Below are 21,020 nucleotides of genomic sequence, written 5' to 3'. Positions count from 1 at the left end.
TAAAGAAATATTAACTCTTCCTTAATATACTGTTCATTTGGTTTGAAGAGTTTCTTATAACCAAATTTTTAATTATTATTCCAAGTCCTAATGATGGCTTATGAGGCCCTATATGGTGTAGTGTCCAAATACTCCTTTGAATTCATCTTCCTCTACTCTGCCTTTCAACACTTTACTTCAGCTCTACTGGACTCTTCCCTGTTTGTTGAACCTGACAATCTTGCTGTATTTCACATTCCCAGCATGTCCTCTGCCAGGAATGGTCTTCCTGGAAAGCTTAATGGCTAGTTCCCTCACCTCCTCAGGCCTTTACTTGAACTTTGCCTTCTCACTCCTTTTTTTATAATTTAAGTATTTATTTATTTATATTTATATATATATTTTTTATAATAAATTTATTTTTTTATTGGTGTTCATACAGAATAACATACAGAATAACACCCAGTGCTCATCCCGTCAAGTGCCCCCCTCAGTGCCCGTCACTATTCACCCCCACCCTGCGCCCTCCTCCCCTTCCACCACCCCTAGTTCATTTCCCAGAGTTAGGAGTCTTTATGTTCTGTCTCCCTTTCTGATATTTCCCACACATTTCTTCTCCCTTCTCTTATATTCCCTTTCACTATTATTTATATTCCCCAAATGAATGAGAACATATAATGTTTGTCCTTCTCCGATTGACTTACTTCACTCAGCATAGTACCTTCCAGTTCCATCCACGTTGAAGCAAATGGTGGGCATTTGTCATTTCTAATGGCTGAGTAATATTCCATTGTATACATAAACCACATCTTCTTTATCCATTCATCTTTCGATGGACACCGAGGCTCCTTCCACAGTTTGGCTATTGTGGACATTGCTGCTATAAACATCGGGGTGCAGGTGTCCCGGCGTTTCATTGCATCTGTATCTTTGGGGTAAATTCCCAACAGTGCAATTGCTAGGTCGTAGGGCAGGTCTATTTTTAACTCTTTGAGAAACCTCCACACAGTTTTCCAGAGTGCCTGCACGAGTTCACATTCCCACCAACAGTGTAAGAGGGTTCCCTTTTCTCCACATCCTCTCCAACATTTGTGGTTTCCTGCCTTGTTAATTTTCCCCATTCTCACTGGTGTGAGGTGGTATCTCATTGTGGTTTTGATTTGTATTTCCCTGATGGCAAGTGATGTGGAGCATTTTCTCATGTGCATGTTGGCCATGTCTATGTCTTCCTCTGTGAGATTTCTGTTCATGTCTTTTGCCCAGTTCATGATTGGATTGTTTGTTTCTTTGGTGTTGAGTTTAATAAGTTCTTTATAGATCTTGGAAACTAGCCCTTTATCTGATATGTCATTTGCAAATATCTTCTCCCATTCTGTAGGTTGTCTTTTAGTTTTGTTGACTGTATCCTTTGCTGTGCAAAAGCTTCTTATCTTGATGAAGTCCCAATAGTTCATTTTTGCTTTTGTTTCTTTTGCCTTCGTGGATGTATCTTGCAAGAAGTTACTGTGGCTGAGTTCAAAAAGGGTGTTGCCTGTGTTCTCCTCTAGGATTTTGATGGAATCTTGTCTCACATTTAGATCTTTCATCCATTTTGAGTTTATCTTTGTGTCTGGTGCAAGAGACTGGTCTAGTTTCATTCTTCTGCATGTGGATGTCCAATTTTCCCAGCACCATTTATTGAAGAGACTGTCTTTCTTCCAATGGATAGTCTTTCCTCCTTTATCGAATATTAGTTGACCATAAAGTTCAGGGTCGACTTCTGGGTTCTCTATTCTGTTCCATTGATCTATGTGTCTGTTTTTGTGTCAGTACCACACTGTCTTGATGACCACAGCTTTGTAGTACAACCTGAAATCTGGCATTGTGATGCCCCCAGATATGGTTTTCTTTTTTAAAATTCCCCTGGCTATTTGGTCTTTTCTGATTCCACACAAATCTTAAAATAATTTGTTCTAACTCTCTGAAGAAAGTCCATGGTATTTTGATAGGGATTGCACTAAATGTGTAAATTGCCCTGGGTAACATTCACATTTTCACAATATTAATTCTGCCAATCCATGAGCATGGAATATTTTTCCATCTCTTTGTGTTTTCCTCAATTTCTTTCAGAAGTGTTCTATAGTTTTTAGGGTATAGATCCTTTACCTCTTTGGTTAGGTTTATTCCTAGGTATCTTATGCTTTTGGGTGCAATTGTAAATGGGATTGACTCCTTAATTTCTCTTTCTTCAGTCTCATTGTTAGTGTATAGAAGTGCCACTGATTTCTGGGCATTGATTTTGTATCCTGCCACACTACCAAATTGCTGTAAGAGTTCTAGCAATCTTGGGGTGGAGTCTTTTGGGTTTTCTATGTAGAGTATCATGTCATCGGCGAAGAGGGAGAGTTTGACTTCTTCTTTTTTTATTTATTTATGAGAGAGAGAGAAAGAGAGAGAGTGGGGAAGAGAGAGAGGGAGAGAGCACAATTGGAATGGAAGCCCAGAGGGAGAGAGAGAAGCAAATTCCTTGGTGAACAAGGAGCCCCACACAGCCCATCCCAGGACCCTAGGATCATGACCTGAGCTGAGGCAGATGCTTAACAAACTGAGCCATCCAGGTGCCCCCTTACTTCTTTTTTCAATCAACATTAAAACTTCAACCAACTCAGATAATCTCTCTACACCCTTCCAGCTTTATTTATTTATTTCCTTCTAATCTTCTCCATAGTATATTTGTCACCATCTAACACGCTTTAAAAATTCTTCGTTTTGGGCAGCCTGGGTGGCTCAGCGGTTTAGCGCCACCTTCAGCCCAGGGCCTGATCCTGGAGACCTGGGATCGAGTCCCATGTCAGGTTCCCTGCATGGAGCCTGCTTCTCCCTCTCCCTGTGTCTCTGTCTCTCTCTCTGTGTGTCTCTCATGAATAAATAAATAAAATCTTTTAAAAAATTAAAAAATAAAAATTCTTTGTTTCTTTATATCTATGTCTCCCACTCTCAACTCAAATGGAATTCCACAAGGACAATTTTTTTTTTACCACTCTATCCCTGATGGATAGAACAACAATGCCAGGTTTTCAGTCTTCAATTAACATGTGTTTAAATGAATTTATCTACCAGCATTATAGGATACTTACTTAAGATAGATGCTTAGGAATGGAATTATTAGATTTATGAATTATTGTTCCTAAGTATTAAACCACTGAGAATACTTTTGAAAGATACTCAAAATTGAGATATTTCCATTTAATGCTTTTCTTTTTCTTTCTTTTTTTAAAAAAAATATTTAAGTAATCTCTGCATCCAACGGGAGCTCTCACCCACAACCCTGAGATCAAGAGTCACATACTCCACTGACTGAGCCAGTCAGGTGCTCCAATGCTTTTATTTCCAACTGGCTCAAGGAAAATTAATTGAGGGTTTTTTTGTTTTGTTTTGTTTTGTTTTGTTTTGTTTTGCTTTTGAAGAACCTAGATAATTCAGGTAACACAACAGCAATTCCTTCCTTTTCCTGATAGAGCAGGTTTATAAAACCATTTGTAATTATTTCCTCCTCCAATTCTCTTACTATGAGTGATGATTCTCCAGAATATTCATAAAACTTTATTGTTAGTATGTCCTGATGCACTATTACATGCATGTCTTTATTAATAAGAGTGTTAGCATTATGGCAGTACCACTATGAAAGATCAAATTTAGAGCCTTTGGAATACTGGAACCTAAGAGAAACTGGAACAACTTTTCCTGTAAAAATATATGTTTAGAGTATTGGGAATATTACTGATATTCTTTCAGAAGCAGAGAGTAATATCAGAAATATACTTGGGCAGCCTGGGTGGCTCAGCGGTTTAGCGCCTTCAGCCCAGGGTGTGATCTTGGAGACTCTGGGATCAAGACCCATGTTGGGCTCCCTGCATGGAGCCTGCTTCTCTCTCTGCCTATGTCTCTGCCTCTCTCTCTCTGTCTGTGTCTCTCATGAAAAAATAAATGAAATCTTTTTAAAAAAGAAATCTTATACTTTAATATAAGACAATTTATACCTACTTTGGTTAATTTTGTCTTGGTATTTTGATTTATATAATCTAAATATAAAGAAATTAATATTTGAAACAAGGACAAATTTCAAACTATTTGGCAGTACATTATTGGAATACATGTTAATACATATCTAGCAACCCATACCCAACAATATTCTATTGCATCTATTTGAAAATTTCTGGGAAAATTCTTAGAGCCTGACCTTTTAAGAAAAAAACATTTTTTAAGGAATTTACTTAATCAATGAATATGTGACCAACTCTGCTGTAGGTTGGAGGTAATGTGGTTATTTATGTAAAACCATAATCCATTAATTCTTTTATGTTCTCAGATTAATTTGTATGGACTACAGCCCAGTTTCATATTCTTATTTCCTAATACTTCTGGAACTATTTGAAATACAGTTCCAGGTTCTCTTGTCTTTGAGCAAGGTCAAAGAGTTTATTCCTTCTTTTCTTTCTCCTCCTTCACCCCTTCTTCCTCTTTCTTATGTGTACACACACACACACACACACACACACATGCCTGATATATACACACACACACACGTGTGTGTGTTATTTATTTATTTATTTATTTATTTATTTATTTATTTATTTATTTATTGTATTTGGGTAGATACCTTATTAACACTAGAAACTTCTCAAGTAACTTCGATAGTAAAAACTTTTCATCTTACTTGATATCACTGATGCATTAACATTATTGTTGCTGAGTAAGGATGTGAATCCTTGAGGTGATTTGCCTTTTTGATGAGCATATTACTACTGTGCTCTTCTTTCCTTGGATCTTCAGAATGGTGAGGAATTCTTTTTTTTTTTTTTTTTTTTGGTGAGGAATTCTTATCCACTTCCACTCTAGTTGTGCAGATAAGTTGACTCAATACCCGTTCCAAATTCCTTTTCTACTGACTTATTCTCCTGTAAAATCTAAGGCAAAAAACAAGCTCACAATCCCACCTCCTTTAAGCCAGAGAGATGACTTAACGTGATTGTGGGCAAGAAGGTAGTGAGGGAACCTCTGATGGAGACCTTCCTTTCCTTGTCAGAGAAAAAGGCAAAACCATGTAAGGAAGGAGATTTTATCCTTCCACTTGCACCCTTCTTTTTCTTTGTCTGCAATGCTGAGAGACTGAGCAGTTTTCACACGACCACGAGGATGAAAGTTGTATGCTAAAAAACCACAGAAGAGAAAAAGTGACATCCTGATTCCTAGGGCAGCAGGATTCTTATTATCTGAGACACATTCAAGCCTCCCTTTAGTTATTGTTTGTTGGGTTATCTGTTATTTGCAACCAAGCCCAGTGCTGGCTTAGGCACGAGTCTTACTATCACCATCCCCCCTCATACCGCACTTACTCTCTTCTGAGGTGGTATGGGGCCGTTATGTCTCCACCTCCCACACTTACAAGGGCTGCCAGCCAGAATCACTGATGCTTTTCTAGTCCTACTTTCCACTTGAGGCACACAGTGTCCAAAAAACAGTAGAGTGGCAGGGATAATGATGAAGACAAATTTCAACTTGTTTTACTGTTATCTGATGCCTTTCTTTTGAGATCTCTTAACAGAGAGAAATGTCCACTCTCCACTGCCTCTGCCTCAGTCAGCTGATGCCTCTTCCTAGAAATATGAGACATATTTTCACTTGTTTTACCTGGAAGTATAATCAAGCAACTGTTTCATGTTAACTACAGATCTCTCTCCCTATAAACATACTCATGATGGAATAGTGGAGGGGCAAATTTGCTGTTTAGGGCCATGATCATATTTTAGAGGAGCAGGACAATGGGGGATTTGATAAATTTGGATTATGCAAAGGCAGGCCTATAATTGAGTTTGGATAGGAGGCTAAAGAGAGTGAAAAACACCAGGGGTTACACAGAGGGTTGAATAAAGAAAAGAAAGGGCCAGATGAGGAAGGAAAGGCAAGGAGATGGTTTAGGCTGGAGTCCCACATTGAATCAAAAGGCCTATGAGGAAAAAAATCACAGCCATTATATTAGCTAAAGGTCTTTAAAATCTGAATGCAGTATTTAGTTTGAATGGATGCTTTGCTTATAAAACCTCTTATATATCTTCTTCTCTTTATATGTCAGTTAAATCTGTTATTTTTCCTAAATGATTTTGGGAGAGAAACTACAGGAAAAGCTTGACCGTCACTTTTGGTTCAACAACATGCCAGATAGATGTTGGAAAAGCAGAGCGATTCCAGGATTCAACTGAAACTTCTCCTTAGAAAGGCTGCTGTTCTGAGACTTTCTAAAAATCACCAAAATCTCATGGAGCAAGCTTTGAGGCGATGACATGTGCTGTAAAGAGCCTCGTGAACCTTGGTGGCATGGGAGTTAACCTTTCAGAGAAACAAATAATAGCAACAGAAGATTATCTCCTAATAGGCATAAAATTTTGCTCAAATATTCTTTCATATTTGAGAAATTTTAGGGAGAAAATTTTTATTTTTCCCTAAAACTTTTTGCTTTTTTTCTTACATGCAAGTTAATGAACAGAACTGTGTTTGTTTTGTTTTCCAATAGATTCCCAGAATCTAGGGCAGAGCTATATAACAGGTCTCAATAGGTCATACCTAGTCACATAATAGGTTTTGATAAATACTTTTGATTCAATAGAATTAATTTAGAAATGGATTTTAAAGATACAAAATTGTGAGAGTGTCAAATTAATAAATTATAACTTTTTTGTTACAAATACTGTTAAAAGATATTTTATTTAAAAATTCTGTTGAAGCCCTAGACTGTACATTTCTATGGATGCATTCATATTCTTTGATGAAGCAACATAAAACTTTCTGCAGAATGCTACTGCTACATTCAATGAAAAATGTCATTTGTCAATTGCTACATTCTTTTTAAAAAGATTGTTTTCCCAAACCTCGTTCGTTGTAGAGTTTTTGTTTCACTCTTTGCATTTATTTCGTTGCTAAAATACAATGCTATTTTTAATGAATTTGGACTGCATGATTAAACAAATTTTAAGCAAGGCAAAGTGATTATAAGTAACTACAAATAACAAAAACTTGGAAATAATCTGTTTTAATCACCTTGATTTAGAGCCAACGCATTCTGAAATGCTATTATAATTGCTTTTATCACATTTTCTCAGGCTTATTACTAGAAAAGCACTCAATGTATTGAGATATATATATATATATATATATATATATATCATTAGTGTCTTAATATATACTACTATGTATGCAAATATTTTCCTGAAAAATACTGATTTTTTTCATTATGATTCACCACAACCTCCTTGTTTCTCATTTTTCCCAATATACTTGGTTATCTGAAGACCATCTTTCCTCAAAAGTGATAAAGGCTGTCAAAAACTTCCTCAAGTTAACTTTATGCTCTTCTCTTCTGAAGTAGGAATCAGTTACATTCAAATTGATTTTGATCGTTCAAATTGGTTTCAAAATCCAAGAGAGGTGGTGGGTTATATTAATGTAAATATTTTATTTACTATATTGTACTATAGTTTTTATAAAAATGTCACCATTAATGGAATAGGGTAAAGTGTACACCACATGTCTCTGTGATTTATTTATGTATTTATATTTTATTTATAAATATATATAATATATATTTATAAATATATAATTTATAGAATATAAATAAATTTATATAAATATAACTGCATGTGAATCTACATTTATCTTAATAAAAATTTCAGCTGAAATAAAACTCAAGATAAATCTGTTTACAGGCAAGACAGGTTGGCTTTAGACATGCAGGCAGTGGGAATTCTTCATGTAAAATACAATCAGCATTATTAATTAATGTGCTGCAATATGAGGTGCCTTTCTCTTACCTAAAGATAATCTCTCCCATTTAACTTTTGATTTATCTCTTATTTCAATGACAGGATCTTCCTTCTTTGAACAAATTCTATTTTCCTATGTGTTCAATTTTGCTTTCTTGAATATTATAGTGGCATTACTTAATTGTTCCCCGAATTTGTAGTTTTTTTACAACTTCCAGCTTCCAATTTCAGATTTTGAGAATCTATGAGCCTTTGAGTGCAAGAAATCAGTCCTGGAGAATGTTGCTGAGGTTTGCTTATTCAGCTCATGTTGTCCTCCTGGAACGAGAGATTAGTTGAGTAATAGACTTGTGACAATCACAGATCCAGTCGAATTCCAGGGAATGCTGTGGGAATTCAAGGTCTCTGTGATAGGCAGATGTGAAACTTACATATATTTTATTACTGTAACCAGCCAGCCAGGGCTAGAGTTCTTGCACAGAAATGAGTTAGACTCAAGAGAGAGGCAAAGGAATGGGGACGTGATCAAAAATTAACTAAAACTCTACAGTCTCTGGACCTTTTTAAATGCAAGAGATAACCATACAAAAATCAACCAACCAACCCAAACCTTTATTGTTGCAACATATGAGTCTTACCGAGCTTGAACTAATCTTGACCTTAGCCATAGAAAATCAGGTGTTGTGAGTAAAAACTGTGGAGCTGGTCTGAACCAAGGAAGGAGTAAAGAGAGAAATGCTCTGTCTTATGTTGTTGAGTTGGCTTTCTATCTGTAGTTACAAAGGAACTTTCCAAACTACGGCTTTGGGATACAGATCACATAAGAAAGGTTGGAATGCTGAAGTGTGTTGAAGGCTTTTAACATTCAGTAATCTATGACAATGGGATCTGCTTCTGAAATTAGGCCTCTGAAAGTTGGGAGGAGAAAAAATAGGTTTGATAAGGAGGGTCTTCAGTCTGTAGACTGTTATAAAAAAATGACTTAGAGTCTGGTTACCTGTTTTTTTTTTTTTTTTTGTAGAGTTCGAATAACTAATTTCTGGCCTTGAGCTGAGGTTAATATAGGGTACAGGAGGGGACTGATTTTCCAATCTTCTTCCTGCCTCCTCAATTGAGGCTTCACTGTCAAAGGGTAAAAATCACTCCTGTTTTGGTGAAGTACTTGGGATACAGCTATGGGGGGTGGGGGGGCATTATATTTGCCTTGTCAGCCATACGATTTGGGGTAGAAACCATTATACTGAGGGCTAGAAGTATGGTAGCAACCAGTACTGGCCTAGTCGGAGACAGGAATTTCTAGATCCAAGTCTGGGTTTAGTAACTCTTACTAGATAACATCTGTGGCTTTAACTAGTATGCCCTGATATATACTAGAAACAAACAGATAAGAATATTTCTTAATTTCCTATGACAGCAGTATTTCCCCTAAAAATCTAACCAAACCCAGCTAAAAATAGCCAACTTTCTGCTCAACCCTAGACTCCAAATTCACACTATCAGAAAGTAGTTAGCTCAGACACAGCAGCCATACTGTTGTCTGTGTTTGATGTTGCAGTGGGGGTGGGGGATGAACAAGGAAATTCCCCGCAGAAAGTTTTCCTAGGAACCATTCCATTTAGAAATGTCTAGAGAGCACTGTTGATTTCAATTCTTCTTTTTCTCAAGTGGGAGATTTTGCTGTAATTATTTTAGCTACCACAGGTGTTCTTGGAGGAGATTGTATTTGGGCTTGTCCTAGCTACAGTAACTGGAAAGGATTTTGAGTTCACTCTGTTGGGGGCGGCAGGGGGAGTATATTTCACATAGGCACAGGCATTTTTGGAAGTGTGTATCTTGACTGAAAGGTATGTTTGGATGCTGAATATTATAAGGAAAGGTGTGCACTAGAGTGGAATCACCTTTGGTTTTCTTTTTTTTTTTTTTTTTAAAAGATTTTATTTACTTATTTACGAGAGACACAGAGAGCAAGAGAGGCAGAGACACAGGCAGAGGGAGAAGCAGGCTCCATGCAGGGAGCCTGACGTGGGACTCGATCCCAGGACTCCAGGATCATGCTCTGGGCCAAAAGCAGGCGCTAAACCCGCTGAGCCACTCAGAGATCCCACCTTTGGTTTTCTCCCTGAGTCTAATGCCAACTTTTCCCTCATCTCACTAACGATCTCTAATTGGGCAAATCATGAGGCTCCAGGGAAGCTGACCCCACTACTGACTCTCACTAGTTCTTCCCAGAGAAAAAGGAACTTCTCATCAAACCATTTCTGAAACTAACCCTACTTCTGGATCATTTTGCTTAAAGAGTCAGTAAATTCCTTTTTTTGTTTAGGTGTTTCAAGTCGGATATCATATTTGTCACATAACAGAAAAACATATTCAAAGGACAAATCTCTTTCTGGATATAAAAGAATAGAAACGAAACAAATCTCCCTTTGTGTCTGCTTACTTCTAACCATCATTTCATTATTTTTCTTTTATCACTACAGTAGTTGAAAATGTAGTGTTTGCTTGGTCTCTGCAATTCTTCTTCTCTTATTTACTTGACAACCCCCTGGTTTCAGCTTTCCATCCTCATCATTGTACAGAAATAGCTATTCACAGGATTTAATTGGCTTGCAGTAATAGCCAAATCAGCTCTTAACTTATTCATTCTCTTTCCATTGCTGTCAGTTGATACCAACTTCCTTTCTTCTCTTTTTTGGCCTTCTTAAAGTCCCTCTCTCATTACTTATGTTTTTATATAAACTTTCAAAGAGCCTCTCCTCAATCCTTTAGCTTTCTCTTCTGCCTGTATTTTCCAGAGTTTCATTCATGCTATTTCCCATTTCCTTGACTTTTAAGCAAGTTGAACCTTACTATATATCCTTACATAAATTATATACATTTTCCTAGTTTGTGACAATACCCAGGACTCCTCCCTATCCTCCTCCCCAGTCTTATTTCTATCCAAAACTCTTGCCTCTGTAACTTGAAACTTGATTTGAATCTCTGAGTACTCTGAACTCAGTATTCTTATATGTGTTTGCTTTATCTGAATCTCAGCACAATCATATGAATTTATGCTTGAGTTATCACTTGTTTTATGTTTTCCTGGTGTGTTGGTTAGGAATTCTTTGTCCTATCTGGGGCCTTGTATTAAGGTTGTTGTATTAAGGTTGTATTAACCTTGTCAAGGTTCTTCAGAGAAACAGAACCAAGAGGGTATATACAGATACTTAGAAAGGGATTTGTTATGAGGGGTTGGCTCACGTGAGCCAGGGAGCCAATTATGGAGGCTAAGAAGCCCTATAATCTGCCATCTGCAAGCTGGAGGCCCAGGAAAGCCAGTGGTATAGTCCCAGTCCAAACCTGAAGGCTTGAGAACTGCAGGGGGGTGGGGAGCAATGGTGTGAGTCACAGTGAGTCCAAAGACCTGACAACTAGGAGTGAAAATGGATATCCCAGCTCAAGCAGAAGCAAATTTGTTCTACCTCTACTGTTTTGTTCTATTCAGGCCCTTAACAGATTGGATGATATCCATTTACACTGGTGAGGGTGATCTTTATTCAGTCCACTGATTCAATTGCTAATCTATTCTAGAAACACCCTCACAGATACACTCAGAAATAATGTTTTATTTACTATCTGAGTATTTCCAGTCAATTGAACACATAAAACTACCCATGATGCATTAATAGAACACAACCCCCTACTTCATCCTACCTCCACCCCAAGGGAAAGAGGGAGGAATTAAACACAGATTCATCTTCCTTCTTACCATCCCCTGTACATCAGTGGAAGCTGGCTGTGTTGTGGCATCAGTTAAATACTAGTAGGCTACTGGAAACCAAGAGAAAGATAGAAAGGAGGCTACATAACTGTAGGCGATTTTTTATGTCATCATAGTCTTCATCTTTAACCAATGATATTGGCTCAATATGGGGTAATAAAGATAAAAAAGTTAAACGCTGAGGTAGGAGGTGGTAAAGTCCCTTTTTGGTCAAGTAGAAGCTAATTAGATGGCTGGAATAGGGCTCTGCTACTTTGGAACCCAAACAGTTTGTGTGGGCCTGAAGGAAAATGGAGAACCCCTGCATATGTAAGAGATCTATATGGGAGTGTTGGTGACAGATAGCTGGTCTCCTCATAGTGTTATTCTTCTTTCAGAGAATTGCCTAAAATGTAGAAGGGTTTTTTACTCTTCAAACTTTGCAGTAGAGATTGCCAGCTAAGAATGAAGGGCTTGGATCTTGGGTTGGAAACTTGAGGTAGGAAATAATCATTTGAAATCATAGTTCATTGAGAAGGAGCTGCCAAAGATAAGAAAATTACTTTCAAGAGGCTCTACGTGTCCAAGGAAACCAGAAAAAGTAATTAAAGTCTTACCATCTCATCAAGAAAGGAACTGTGGTCCAGAATGATGTGATTTATTTTCTAGTCTTCTTCCTAAGCTCATCTCTTAAATGATGGTATTCTCCAGATGTCCATCTTCGACCCACTGTTCTTATGTTGTGATCTCTTCCAGAGTGATCTCATTTCCTCTTATGATTTCAGTTCCTGGTGACTTCAATCCTCTATCTTTATCCTTGACATTTTCCCACAGATTCATACTTCTATCCATCTGTCTACTCTATGACTCCAATGATGTCGTCTTAAAAACTCAAACTCGACTTTTATAAAACAGTAATTAACTCCCACCACCACAAATCTGCTCTTCTCCCATCTGCCTAACTCCGTTATCATTATTATTTCTCCATTTTTTGTTGTATTTGGAAGTATTGACAACGCTTCATTTACCCGGGCTAAAAACCGTCCTCAGGGACACTTTCTTTTCCTTATCCCAATATCCAATAAATTCCTATGAATTTTAACTCATGTTTTTCTACTCTCTCCCCTACATTCCATCATCCTTTACCCTTGCTTTAATTCAGGCTACTAACCTCTTTTATCCTAAATTATTGCAGCAACTTCTTAACTGGTCTGTGCTGGTCAGAATTTTCACTGTAAGCAATAGAAAATGACATTGGCTAGTTTAGGCAGAAAAGGATATTTCATACAGGTTTGGGAATATTTTTTTAAAGTTTTTTTTTTTTAATTTTTATTTATTTATGATAGTCACACACACACACACAGACACACACACACACACACACACACAGATAGAGGCAGAGACATAGGCAGAGGGAGAAGCAGGCTCCATGCACCGGGAGCCGGACGTGGGATTCGATCCCGGGTCTCCAGGATCGCGCCCTGGGCCAAAGGCAGGCGCTAAACCACTGCACCACCCAGGGATCCCCAGGTTTGGGAATATTTATAGAATCAACAGGAGAGTTGGAGAACCAGATTCAGAAAATGTGTGGAAACCAATGGAGTATAGTCAGCAGGCGCCACAGCCAATGGGATGTGTTATAACAATTTGTTTAGGGTGTTACTGCTAGCACTGGCCTTGCTGATAAAAGTACAATTCTCACCTCCGGCTCCACTGGCAGTGCTATTTTTGAATGCCATAGCTAACTGTCCTTTCACATTATTCACTCCATATTCAAAGTCCTAAGTGCAAGTGTCAAACTGGCAACCCTAAACATGCCCATGCCTTAGGTCCTGGAAGATGAGGAGAAAAAATTTGTCCTCATTCAGTTGCTATGATGGGAAGTGAGTCTTGCTGTCCCCAAGCTTCACACAATAGGGCAATTCTTTTAAATTGAGAATACTGAAAAATTGGGTGGCAATAATAATAAAGACAGAAAGAAACACCCAAGAAGTGGATATCTGTAATCAATCTTCTTCAGGGAAACCAGGGGAAGAGAGGAGACAGGTACTCGGAAATTGCTGCAGAGACCCAGGCAAGAAATTATGGGCTCCTGAAGTAAAGTTGTGACAGAAAAGTGGGGAGAAATGGGCAGATCTGAGGGATATATAGGAGCTAGAATGAAAAAGGGTTTGTGATTTATGGACGTGTGGGATGAGAGAGATAGAGAAATTAAGGTTGGCATTGAGATTTCTTTCTCAAGCAGTTAGGAAGGATGAAGTGATTCCTTTAGTTTTGGGAGTATTTAATTTGGGGGGCTTGTGGGAGAGTCAGTGACGATGTCATTTAAGCGGATGGCTGTGAATCTGGGATTCAGAGGACAGAGCAACATTGGAGATGTGTTTTTTGAACCATCAATACAAAATTGATAATTAGGTGATAGGACTTATGTGATGACCCAGGTATGGTATACAGAGTGAGAATGCCCAATTCTATGGAAGCTGACATAAGTAAGTTCTGCTGCCCAGCATGCCTCTTTGTGGCAGCCATCCAGAGACATTTGGGCCACATCACTTCAATTCTTCCAGATTTAGCACTTGGCTCATTGCTTCTTTTTTGTTAACATTAATCCTGCCAAACTCTTGGTGATTTCAATATGCCTCTACTGAGTGTATTTCCATCACCCTGGTGTCTTAGATCCTTGACCTTCACATTTCCAAAGATTTTTGTCTTTCACTCTGCATCAGCCCCTCACTTTTTATTGCCAGACACTGGATTGGTGTTTTTCAATTATGACCTTTTAGCAGATCATGAAATCAATGAAATTGTCATAGGGAGCATTTATTTTAAATTAACATTTCTTTAAAAATTTTTTCTAAGTTGAAAATATCAGCAGGCTTCGTATATGCTTAGTGTCTAAACCCAGTTATAAATTAATATAATCTCTTGTATACAAGATTTACAATTGTTTATATATTGTAAAAAGAGAAAAGGCAGACTAAAAGCAAAATGACAAGCTTGAGTGGGATTATTTTGAATTTATTAGTGAATTAAAAAACGTGCCTTCGTGCCTTCAAACAAGGACAAGGACAAAGACAAGAATGATGTCTCTGAGTAGGCAAAGGGAAATGGAATCCAATACTCAAAATATTTCTACTATTCCCTCTTTTTTGCTACACAATTAACTTTCTTTGTTTACAAGATTGTTCTCACTTGCATACAAAGATGTAATAAAATTTGCATTAAAAAAAGAAATGCCTCACATGACAATACATCCTACTCTACCTCCTTCTCGTCTGTTACTTTTTACAGAAAATTTTCTGTACTCATTATGTCCTTTCTCTCTTTCCTTGAAGCTTATTTTGACCATTGCAGTCAGATTCTTATTTTTACTACTTCACCAAAACTGCTCTTTTAAAGTTACAAAGATCTCTGTTTTCTAAACCCAATGAGCATTTGATGTAACATAATTCCTAAATAATGTTTGACAGGGTTGATCATTAAATCTTTTTTGAAACCCTTTCCTTGCTTCACCCTGATTCTTTAATAGTCTCTCTCTGTTCTTCTCACACTTCACTAGTATCTTACCTGTAGCATTTTCAAGTGTTAACCACTTCCTCAAGCTGGACATAGTCACTTCCTGTGGCTTCAGTGAGGCCACTGAACTCTTTCGGTTTATTTTTGTCTTCTTTGGAGACTATTCAGTTTTCTTTACAAGCTTCTTTTATTATTATTCCCCAAATCCTCAAATATGAGCGTTCCTTCAGGGTTCCATTCTGGGATCTCCATTCTTTATTAATTCAATAATATAGAGTAGGGGCTTATTACAGATAGACATTATCATAGGTGTTAAGATGTAGCAGTGAACCAAATAAGCAGAATTTGTTTACGTGGAGTAAGAGCTGTGGGAGACAGCAGGAAATAAACACATAAGCAAAAAACATGGAAGTAAGTGAGATGAAGGAAAATAGAGCATAATGAGGTGGTACAAAGATACTCAATGGAGAGACAATTTTATGTAGGGGCCAGGAGTGCTTGTTTTGGCAGCACATAAACTAAAAATCTAGGGGTCAGGGAAGGTCCTGAAATAAGTAAGAGAAGTTACAGGTTATAATTTGGAGGTGGGCATTTCAGAAAGATGAAATGTGGCAGCCATCCAGAGACATTTGGGCCACTCAAAGAAGGTTAAGTAGGAGGATGCCTGGTATGTACAAGAAAAAGCAATAAGGCCAGTGTGTGGAGTGGGAAGAAGGAGAGAGGGGAATGGGAGGACATGAAGTGAGTAAGGAAAATTAGGACCATAGCAAAGAAAGCATTGTGAACCATGAGAAAAACTTCAGATTTTATTCTGAGTGATACGTAAAACCACAAGAGAGTTTCCATCAGCAAGAACCTACATCTTGAGGTTTAACTTTGTTAAGGGAAGACTGAATGACTTGGGGGGTGGGGTGCAAATTGAATCATAAAGACCAATTAAGAAGTTACTGAAATTAGTCCTCTGAGAAGTGATGACAGTTTGCACTAGGGTGGTGGTGGGAGAGATGGGCACTGGTAAAATTTTGGCTCTAGTTCAATGACAGAATTGACAGGATTTCTTGAAGTTTTGGATGTGAAGCTTAAGAATAAGAGAGAAATCAAAGATAACTCTAAATTTTTGGACTGAGCAACTGGTAGAATGGAGCTGCTATTGACTGAGGTGAGGATGACTAGGGGATAAACAGATTGGGGGAAGGTCTTGGGGTAATCAAGCTTTGGTTTTGTTCATTTTAAGCTTGACCTACCTGTTAGAATTGAAGTGTATGTGTCAAGTAAGCAGGCAGGTATATGATTCTGGAGCTTAAGGGTGAAATCCTTGCTGGAAACACGCAGTTGGTATTGTCAGATCATAGTTGAAGCCATGGAACTAGAGAATCAGAAATCACCTAGAATGAGAGGGTTAGATATAGAATTAAAAAGTCAAAGCTCCTACTCTTATATGTATTTCTTCCAGCAGGGTGGCCCACTTAGCCAGCAATCTTTGTTCTCAATTCCTTTTGTCTCTGTCTTGAGCCCCAGTAATGTCAATGCCATTAACTGTGACATCAGAGTGGAGTCTTGGATTCTGACCCTGAGTAGACATTGGAGGTAAAACTAATGGACTATCAGGAGCTTTCTATAGTTCAGAAGAAAATGAAATAAATTTGGCAGCAAAGAATAAGAGGCTGCCTTTTAAAATAGAGAGCTGAACTCTGTAATGGATCTTTGCCAATCCATTCAGAGTCTGCCCTGCTAAGAGGGAGAGGAGAATGAGTATTATCAATGATGCAAGGTCAGGTTGGAGGAGTCCCTGGGACATCGACCCCTTTTGTGATATTGCTTGCAGGATTATCAGTCCCTGCTAGACTCCTGGTAGAGGAACGTGTCCAGTTGCCTGGCAGATTTTTCATTATACCAAAAGAGAATCACTTGAGGAATGTGTGGGAATTGGAACCTGGAATTATGTACTTTTGGTCATCTCCATTTTGGCTTGTGGTAACATTAAATCTTTTCCCTTCACTGCTGCTCCTGTGCTGCCTTTGGCTAACGCTCCTTCTGAAGTCATGTGCCTTCTGGGTTGTGGCAGGTGGTGTAAGGGGCTAGTTTCTGTGTCAGCAGTGTGAGTGCAAGTATGTCTGTTGGCATGAATATCAAGGAGATGCCAGCTAAAAGACTTTTTGCCTTGGAGTTTGAAGTCAAATCTCTACCCATCATCTTCTTAAATGTCTGTAATAGCACATGTGTATTTGGGGGTAAGGATCTGTTTTTATAAATTTAAAGAAGTGACAAAACACAGCAAATAATAAAAACTGAGACTCTTGAATGAAGACATAGGTCAGATAAAGAAATGGATCATCTGAAATACGTAATGGATCACTATATTAACCATCCACATTTGGAGAATGTTCTTCAATTTATTAAACCATCCAATGAGTGGGTTGTGAAGCATTATTGTATCCCTTAAGGGTTTTAGTTTAAAGGCCACATACAAAGGGAGCAAAGGAATTAACTGAAAGGATTAAGAGTCTCAGAATCACCAGGAAGGTAAAACTAAGAGGTTTGGATTCCAGGTAGCAAGAACCACACCGTAAAACACATTGTATAACTGGATTGCAGAAAATACAATTGTTTCTAGTGCTGAGAACTATGCCTTGATGTGCATCCCTCCTATACTGCTCCTGGGGAATCCTCTGGTTCTCCCATCCCTGAGAAACAGGTACCGATGCTGCCACTCCTACCAGCATCAGAGCATATTTTCAGCTCTTCCTTCTTTTCATTTTTGATTTTTGATTTATAAAAATGGTGGGTACTTCTGATTGGCTCAGCATAGGAAATGTGCCTGTTACTAGCTGCAAAAACATCTGGGTTGGTTGTGTATCTGGCATCTTCTGCTTCTACAGTAGGATATGCCTTCCATCAAGATTTATAAGATATAAAATTTCCTAAATGTACAGAAGAAGGTCAGATGCTGGGCAGCCAAAAAAGTGACATATGTCTGTATTAATATAAACCCTTTGGCTGCTTAGAATCAACACATACTTCTTTCTAAACTTACGCTTCTAAATGAGAAAATTGTTTGCATGTAACAGAATAAATTATTCCATATAAAACCGAGGATGTACCCACTGCCTTCCAAAATGGAAACAACCCAAATCTTATCAGCTACTATATCTAGCACAGGCCACACTCCCTGAGTAATATCCATTCCTCCCTCAGTTTCGCCATGACCCCAACCAGAGATTCCACCTTGCACATAAAATAGTGGGGGAAAGGGAACAAAAAGAGTAGGAAAACTAGTACAAGTGTATAAGTATGTATGTGATCCAGAAAAAAAGTATTTTTAAAAATCTTTTTAAAAGTTTATTTGTTTATTTTTAAATAATCTCTACATCCAACATGGGGCTTGGACTCACAACCCCGAGATCAAGAGTCACAAGCTCCTCTGACTTAGCCAGTCGGGCACCCCCAGAAGCCTTTTCTTTACTTCACAGAGGAGGGTTCATAGACCCCACCTCTCTCTTCCTCTTCTCTCTCATCCAGCTCTGTATTACACAGGCATGAAGACAGTCACTATCTCATTGACAGAACCTTCTCACTTTATCACAATCTTTTTTACATTTCCTGTCTCCATAACCATCATCTTGGATCAAGATGTTGGCATACAATAGCCCCTAAACATTTTTTTTCTCTTTTCCCTCCTTATCTCCCCACCAAATTGCTTCCATAAAAGCTTGTTATCTTTAAAACTGCACATCTGATTGTGTCACTCCCCTGCTTCCAGTAACTTGTAATTATCTTTGGAAAGAGTCCACAGCCCTTAGCATGGCCTGGCAGGCTTTTCACATGTGACCTCCATTCTTCTCCAGCCTCATACACTTGTGTCTCTATTTCTTCCTTTTCATATTCTCATTACCACTCCTCTCCCAGTTTCATAGAAACCCCATTCCTTCCAGCTATGGCGACTGACAATGATATTCTCTTTGCTTGGAATGTTCTTGCCAGCATCTTCTCATCCTTCAACTCCTTGATTTTGACTCAATTTCAAATCTTCACATCTCAATCACATATTTCCCCCCCCCAAACCCAGACAGGCAAGGCCCCCACCTTGATTGCTCTTCTTACCACTGACTGTCACAAATATTATTCCTATGACAATTTGCTAAATACCTTGACCTATGGAACCTAAGTCCCACAGGGAAATGGGCAGCATCGGCCTGTGCACTAAGTCCTCAGTGCCTAGGGTGCTTACAACCTGGCATGTGGCATAGGCCCAACAGGGAACTGCTGACCAAGTGGGTAAGTGAAAAGGTCCTGCATTGGTATTACTACGCTAGGCATTCTATATGGCTGCTTTCCGGTTTCCATTTTCTCATGATAAAACTCAATTACTTAATCCTCTGGTTTCCCAGGTAATTAGATTTTGCTGGGAAGGCAATAAAAGAAGAATTCTGTTTGCAAATCAGGCTCATTTTTTTGCTGTGGAGAGGTGAGACAGCTTCACAACAAACCAAATGTCATTTGTTTCCCAGCACTGAACTTTGGCAAGGCTATTTCTCTGCTAATTCGAGGGACTAAGAATTTATGCAATTTCCTCTGAAGAAAATTATCCTTTTAAGAACATGAAGAAACTATTTGATTCTTCTCACCTAAACTTAATTGTTTTACCAGGCTCCATTTCTTCTTGCACCTGACCTTTTTTCTTACAGAACCAATTCTGTTTCCTTTGTATAAACCTCTCACATTAAAAAATTTGCCTTTCAAATGCACGATGTCCTAGGATGTGTATATTGAACGACCAGAAATAACTCAGTGACATATTCTTCTTGCTTATTTCATACATATTTCCAACTTATGACTCATTGGTTTAAAGAGGACAAATGTGAAACTAAGAGCAAAACAGAGGGCTTGATGTACTTGTGCCTGAGAGGCGGATGAATCACTCTGCTGCTGGCAAAGCGTCCCGGATTGGGGTTGCCTGTCTAGTGGGCTTGAATGACCCCCACTGTTCCCTGTCCTGGCCCCACTCACAAACTCACTCGCAGCTTCACACAAACACACATCCCCAACACCACACACGTCTTTCTTTAGAAGCCCCGTGGGACTATTTTAGGCTGGAAAGCATGCATATGATGAAGAAAGTGACTGTCTTGGAGGCTATAAGTTGGTATATGAACACGTCAGAGGGACCCAAAGTGTTAGCAGTGGCATTTTCATTCTCGGTTTTCAAAGAATTTTATTTTCCTCTCTCTTTCCACCATCTGTTTTTCTTACTGTAGCAAATGTCATTTCCTATGGAGTTTAATAGGATATGAAATGGGATTGTTTTACAGTGAATTTTGATGTAGTTTCATGATTTTCCTTAGAGTGGTTTTACTGCCTCCTTCCCTCCTCTCTCCTCCCCTCCCTACACCTCCTCTTCCCTCCCTCTTCCTCCCTTCCCCTCCCCTGCCCTCCCTCTTACTCCCCTCCCCTGCCCTCCTCCTCCTTCCTTTCCTCCCTCTCTCCTTCCTTGTTTCTCTCCTTCCTCTTTTACTCAGAAAAATTAAACTTTGACATTGTATTAATCATATCAACTTGAAAATTACTAAAAGTTTCCTTCCAAATTCTGGACTGAAATCTGTGATACGATGAAGTTCTTAACTATGTCAATTTTTATCTTATTTTGTTTTTGTAACAAACACAAATTCCCAAAATGGCATTAAGCTGTTAAATAGTAAGTTTCCATTGAAATGACAAGCTAAGGATTTTAACTCCCATTGGTGTGTGTAGAAGGAGTAAGTGCTGAGGGCAGAGTAGAGAGAGCAGTGACCAGGAGAGTGCAGGAAGCCCTAGTGAGAGGTGCACTGAGAGACCACTTCCTATGTGACAAGCCATGTTTAAACTTGACATATATGGATTCATTTAATTGTCATCATAACTACTTGTTGGTGGTATTTCTGCTTTCTCAGTTTACATATGAGAAAATGGAGGCATAGAGATACTAAGGCCACACAGCTACCAGTGGGCAG

At 38.5% G+C, this 21,020-nt stretch overlaps 1 long non-coding RNA gene across 2 annotated transcripts; it reads right to left on the bottom strand.

The window, feature by feature from the left end:
• Positions 1-5,390: 5,390 nt before the first annotated feature.
• On the bottom strand, positions 5,391-16,513 carry LOC144287487 (uncharacterized). 2 transcript variants are annotated; one of them, XR_013355272.1, is made up of 6 exons: positions 16,278-16,513; positions 15,085-15,398; positions 12,689-12,749; positions 11,527-11,588; positions 7,824-8,093; positions 5,391-5,615 (listed from the first exon to the last, which is right to left on the bottom strand). It is a non-coding gene; the product is annotated as an uncharacterized LOC144287487 (long non-coding RNA). The 2 variants fall into 2 exon arrangements; XR_013355273.1 differs by lacking the exon at positions 11,527-11,588.
• Positions 16,514-21,020: the final 4,507 nt, after the last annotated feature.

Source organism: Canis aureus, chromosome 17 (genome assembly GCF_053574225.1).
Source record: "Canis aureus isolate CA01 chromosome 17, VMU_Caureus_v.1.0, whole genome shotgun sequence".
Lineage (NCBI taxonomy): Eukaryota > Metazoa > Chordata > Mammalia > Carnivora > Canidae > Canis > Canis aureus.
The sequence above is the reverse complement of the archived record's forward strand: the minus strand, read 5'-3'. Positions and strand labels throughout refer to the sequence as shown.